The 6,576-nt window shown below is 43.2% G+C and overlaps 1 non-coding gene across 1 annotated transcript; it reads left to right on the plus strand.

The window, feature by feature from the left end:
- Nucleotides 1–3,925: 3,925 nt before the first annotated feature.
- On the plus strand, nt 3,926–4,032 carry LOC117133870. Its single transcript, XR_004457910.1, has one exon. It is a non-coding gene; the product is annotated as a small nucleolar RNA R71 (small nucleolar RNA).
- Nucleotides 4,033–6,576: the final 2,544 nt, after the last annotated feature.

Genomic DNA, 6,576 nt, shown 5'->3' on the forward strand with positions numbered 1-6,576 from the left:
TGCAAAAAATTTTGATTAGTAATTTTATCAATATCCCTTTGGGCATGAAGTATTTGACTACACAGTTTGTTTAAATGTAGCATGACTGGTGATACGAAGCGGTCATGCATGTCCTCGTAAGTCTGCAGCCTATCATCCATGGCTAAGATCTTAGCGTCGAGCGATGTGATGGTACACACATCGATTGATGTGGCTGGTTGTTGGTCCTTCTTGCGAATGGTGTCCAGATCTTGCTGTAGTAGATCGATTTTAGTGCTCAGCCAGTCCACGTTGTTGTTGAGAGGGTAGTACACGTCGTTTATCCTCATGTTGATGTATGAGACTTCCCAGTCATCCTTGTGTTCTGCTGAACATTGCGGTTCTGCAGGGATCTGGGCTGTCGGAAGACTGACGTCGTTCGATGGTGCATGTGGTGCGTCGATCGATGCTGAGGTCGTGGCTTCCTTCTCAAGTTGATGTCGTAAACTCTCAATTTCTGTCCTCATTTCTACCATACTTCTGAAAAGCTCATTGTAGCCTCTATCCAAAGGTTGATGTGTATCTTCTACCAATGATTTGAGCTCCTCTTCCAGTTTTTCCTGAGCTCCACAAATAACAGTCACCATCTCGTTGATTTCATCTTTGGTGTAGAGTTCTGGTGCCAGTCTTGTGAGTGGGAAGTGGCATGTTCTTGAAGATAGATGTGACTCTCTTCAAAAAGAGATGCTCTTTCCAGTAATTTCCTGATGTCGTCCTTTGTGACATGTATCATCTCACCAGCTACGCCTCGTGCGTGTCCACACTCATCTCTGTGGACTCCATACTCGTCCCTTCGTTCCCAAATGAACTTTCTGGCTCCGTACATGTCAAAAACGCGGTTTCCAAATTCATAATGTCTGTCGATCGACGTCGGGTCATCCTTATCGGTTCACGTTGGTGTTATCCTGTCGATCGATGTCTGAGTTGTCCCGTCGATCGATGCTTGGCTTTTGGTTGGCATGATAGATCTGGATTGATTTCTGTTGCGGCGACTCCTACGTGTTTGTTTGGATCGGTTTGAATGACGTCTGGAGTGCCACGTTGCTGTGAGAATAGGTTGTCAGGTCCATTGGCCACTTGAAGGATATCTGATATGTCCTCTCTGGACACTTGTAAGATCCTTCCATCTATTGCACGTGCGTTGCCATCTGGGTCCCTAAAAACACCAAATTCATCAGGTGTTAGAAAACCGTAATAAATGTTTGCATTATCATTCAATTTAGAAATAGAAAGATTAGGTTTAAGAGTAGTATCGATCGATGTTGATACAGATGCATCGATCGAGGGCAGAATAATTTCTGCAGAACTTGTGTTCTTGAGATGATTGCTCTTCATGGATTTTCCTGTTGATGTAGACGGAAGAGTGTTCATCTTTTCTTCTTGTGTGTCTGATCTGGTGTGTGGAGGTGATTTCAGGGGTGCAAAACGTTTTAAATAGGTATCTATGCTTCTGGATTTTTCTGCGGCGCGCATATCGATCGATGTTCCTGTATGGGTGTCGATTGATGTGAACGGTTGTTTTGATGGACGAGAGTGGGTATCGACCGATGTGGAGTGCACATCGTCGAACGATGTTAGAAACGTGTTGGTGAACTTCTGTGTTTCAAATCTTTTATCCTGCAAAGACATTTCTATTGCACATTTCTTCCAATAATCCTCATCGTATTCTTCTGTATGTTCTTCGTTAGGTGAAGTAATTATAGTGTCAACTGCAAAACTTTCATGGAAACCACTGTCTGCCCAACTGCCCCTGGAATAATCACCACGTCCTCTCTTGCTTGGAGGTTGGAAGGCAAAGTGTGGGTAACAATGATTAGGTAGAGCGAAATGGTCAACCGGCTGATCAACGTCGAGTGACGTGTTATTGCGGTCATCGGTCACCTTTGACTCATTGGAATCGATCGATGGAAAGGTGTGGCTGTCGATCGATTCCGAGTACTATGTTTCGTACTCTGATTCGTACTCTGCTCCACAATGGCATGTGCTAATGAAGCCAAGTTCTTTTCCATAATCCACAGAATTAATAATTTTTCTCTTAGGTCGGATAGGGTCGTAGTGGATGTTGGGGTCTATCAGCGTCAGACACAATTTGTTTTTGTTCATGTCACATACAGCTCCTACTGTAGCTAGGAAAGATCTTCCAAGCAGAAGTGAAGAGTTCCAGTTAAACTTGATGTCCAGGTCATGAAAATCTACCGGGACAAGGGCATTACCAATCTGTACCTCCAGATCTCTTATGATACCTCCTGATCGTTTTTCTGAAAGATCCACGAAGGTGAAGGATTTTGTTGAAGGTTCGATGATCAAACCAAGATGGTCTGCCATGATCCTATGGAGGATACTAACTGATGCTCATGTGTCACACATTGAATGGAGAAATTTAACACCCTTGATTAGGCGTGGTATTGCAAACTTCCCAGGATCACTCTTCTTCGACAATGTGATCCTGTGTTTCATCTTCTCTCTGACTTGATGAAACATTCTCCTAATTTCCTCCTCAGTTACCTTTGTTTCTCTGAAGAACATCCACAACCGGTGTGTGAAGTAAGCATCATCAAAAGCTTTTTCGATTGGGATTTTGAGGATTCTTTTAGTGAAACCATCCATCTCCTTATCGTTAGCTTCCCTCTTAAGGTTCTTAGGATTTTCTCCTTTCTTTTCCTTAACCTTATCCCTTCAGTTTCCTGATCTTCTTGAACTGGTTCTGGTGAACTATTTAAAGGGTTGGGTTTTGGTTTGGGTGTGCTAGCTAATGGTTTCGGTGGTGGTTTGAATGCGTTGATATAGTCATTAATGATTGAGGGTAACCGCACTCGGCATGTCAGAGGTGCCTGTCGATTGATGGGAGGTGTGTTGTGACGATCGATCGAAACTCTGTCGATCGATGGTTGGGTCAACCGATCGATCGATTTTATCATAGAAAGGGGATGGTGGGTGAGGATGCTTAGCTGCGAATTCCTCATGAGTTAGAATTCGAACTGCATTGCATTCAGTCGATTTAGCGGACGACGTCGATCGATGACTGGAGTAATCCGTCCATCGATCTTCGTCATGGTCTGTCGATCGATGCGAGTTCATCGACATCGGTCGACACCATTGGGATCCGCCGAGACTCATGGAGCTTTCGATTTCGAGGTCTCCTTCCTCAAGCTTTTCATGTCTCACCACTTGCCAGAAATCATCATCTATGATGGCATTTACGTGGTGTTTTCCCTTGTCAGGTCCTGCCTCTCTAGCGAAAGCTTCTTGCCTCTTTATAGTTTCGCCAGTCTGAATCATTTGCGTTTCAAGTTTTCTCACCTGAGTCTTTAAGGTCTCGATTTTGGTGTTCAGATTGTTGTAGGCGGAGTCTATTTTACCGTTGAAATCCACGGTGATTTGTTGTTGTCCCAACAATACTCGATCAAGCATTTCTTCGATATTGCTTTCCTGAGTTTGGGGTGGTGGATTCTGGTAGTAGGAGTTCGAGTAGCTTTTGCTGTTGTTGAAGGGTTTTTGAAATTTTGAACTCTGGTTACTTCTTTGACCATTTCCAAAGACGTTTCTGTTTCTGCCCAGGTTTCCAAATTTCTGGAATCCGGTACCTCCGATGTAGTTCACATTTTCTTCTCCTTCCGTATCTGCTACTTCTCCATCAGCTAAACAGACTTGCTTCCTAAGAAGCTCGTGCACCACATCTAACTTAGCTCTTACTTCATCCATCTGTTCCTTCCCGATAGAGGCTACAGACTTCTTCCGTTCAGAGTCAGTGTTTTTGGTGTTGCTGCTGTTAGCAAAGTTTTCGATAAGGGTCACAGCTTGTAACGGATTCCGAGTAGTGAAGTTTCCTTCACTCGCTGTATCAAGAGCCATTTTATACTGTAAGGCGAGACCTCGGAAGAAATTGCTTAGCAGCTGCACTTCGTTAAATCCGTGGTGTGGACAGTCTCGCTGGAAGAACCTAAATCTAATACACACATCTTCGAAGGACTCTCCAGCCTCCTGCGAGAATGTGGAAATTTTGTTTCGGAGTTCTTCAGCGTGCGCCTCATCAAAGAAGTTTCGTAAGAAAGCATTCTTGATGTCGGCTTAGGATGTTAAGGATCCTTTGGGTTGCTGCCTAAGCCAGTGTATCGCTTCTCCATTCAGCGTGTATCTGAAGAGCTTGCACAGCAGGTAATCTTCGGGGACTCCTTCCATCCGAATAGCAGCGATTAAATCCTCAAACCATTCTAGATGGTCCATAGGATGCTCTTGCGGTAACCCAAAGTAGGGTATCTGCGACACGAGAGTGTAGTATTGATGCTTCAGCTCGAAATTCTGCTTCTGGATCTCTGGAAGTCGCATAGCTGATCTGTTGGAATAGTACTCATCTGGGTGATTGTAGTCGGCCAGTGGTTTCGATCGAGCGTCCTCGTCTACAGGTTGAGCAGCTCCTGTAGCATCAGCATCATGGATTACAGTGCCCTGAGCGTCTATTTTTTGACCTGTTGCATTACGCAGATGACCGTCCTGGTCATACAGGTTTCCGTTCTCGTCATGTGTTAGAATAATTACCATTTTTGACGACACGGTATCGATCGACGTACGCGGTGTAATATCGATCGTTGTCGAATGATTAGGATCGATCGACGATGAAGGTCTGGTGTCGGTCGATGATTGGTTGTGAGCATCGATCGACGACGAAGTTGTTGCGTCGAGCGATGTGGAACGTTGACCTCTACGGATGGTGCGTTCCAAATGAGCAGGTTCGTCTGAGAACAGCAAGTCTTTCTCCTTGTTGCTTCTGGTACCGCTGGGCATTCACCTGAAAAGACAAGAAAAAGATTATGTTAGAAAGGGGGTAGAGAAGAGAATAAGAATCAATAAAACTAAATCTAATGGCGATCAAAGCTCCCCGGCAACGGCGCCAAATTTGGTACCACTCAAATTACCCTAAGGAGTGTTACTCTCATCAAAAGAGGTTCATATGTAGTACTTAGGGATCAAATCCACAAGGAGCTAGGGAACAATTAAATCTAGTGTTTATTAATTCTAAGAGTTGTAAATGTTTAAATGGAATAGTAATAGTAACAAGTGAAGTAAATAGTAAATGTAACTTGGTTGGAAATGATATTAGATGCAGGCCCACTATTCAGGTGTTGGAGATTATAATATCTATAGATGCCTATTTGTTGCATGCATGATATGTTAGAGCTCAACCGCTTAACTCATTGATCATCTGTCGCATGTTTCACTGGTTAACAAACTAGATCTCATTTCTCAACGGTTAGTATGTTGACAACGAAAGAGTGTCGATCGATGGTCCTATAGGGACATCGACCGATACACCTTTACCTACGTCGACCAATAGTCAGTTGAGGACATCGATCGACTGGTTCTAGCCAGGCCTATGCGCGAGTATGATATGCCCTATTAAGATACTAAATTGGCGGTTAGCCCTCTCTAGCAATCCTAATATGATAGATAGATGTCAGGATGGGATAACAAGGGTGCTTGAGTATGCAATGCTATGATCATGTTCTAGTTAGCAAGGCTAAAACAAGCAATGAATACAAATCTATCATGAATATCACAACAAGGCAGATCTATAGTTTGGGGCTAATCCCACAAACCTAACTGACCCCTGGATCTAATAAATGAACTACTCAGACATAGCAAAGCAATTCATGACAATGAAGAAATGGGAACTCATACTATAGATGAAAAGAAATGAAAACAAGGAGTTCCAATCACAAGTGATCTTCTCTCCAAAACTCTCTCTCTCTCTCTCTCTCAAAGTAAAACTGTAACAAAAAGCTCTCTCTGCCGTCAAAACACTTAGGCAGTATATAATCTAATAGGTTAAAAACTCGCCAGGGCATTTTCGTAATTTGGCTTAGACTTGAGCTCAAGTCCGCTGGATCCAAAATGTCGCATGCCTAATGTCTCGACATCGATCGATGGTACTTGTGTACATCGATCGATATTAATCTTCATTTGTCGAGGCATCTCATGGTGTCGATCGACAGCACTGGATGTGCATCGATCGATTTTTCTTCCTCTCGTCGACCTCTACATGGTCAGCTCGGATGAAATGTCCTTTAAGCTCCAAAATGCTCCAAAGTCATAGCTTTACTCCGAAATGCACCTGAACCTGAAAACATACCTAGAAGAGTAGAAAACATAGATATATATATAGTAAAACACATATATACCATGGATGAAAACGGGTCAAATCCAAGGTATATCAGCTCTCATAGCCAAGGCTTCTACCTTGTTGTAACGCTCATACGCGAATTTGGAATAAGTCTCATTTTTCTTTTTTTTTTTTATTTCTTATTTCTTTTCGTCTTTACTTTCGTGTTCTGATTGCTTGGCGTGTGGTTTAGCAGATATCTGAGACATCGGGGAAATTAGAGGTTTCCTAATTTTCCTAATTTGAACGGAAATCCATGGTGTGAATTTCGATTCCCACATTTCCTAGTTAGTCCGAAGCTTGTCGGCGTTCAACTCCTTGGTGTTTTCGAACACCTTACATAGTACGATGTCTCCCAACTCAAGAGGTCGAGAACTGACTTTCTTTTTGTAGTAGCTCTC

This window comes from Brassica rapa, chromosome A04, assembly GCF_000309985.2.
Source record: "Brassica rapa cultivar Chiifu-401-42 chromosome A04, CAAS_Brap_v3.01, whole genome shotgun sequence".
In the NCBI taxonomy this organism is placed as follows: domain Eukaryota; kingdom Viridiplantae; phylum Streptophyta; class Magnoliopsida; order Brassicales; family Brassicaceae; genus Brassica; species Brassica rapa.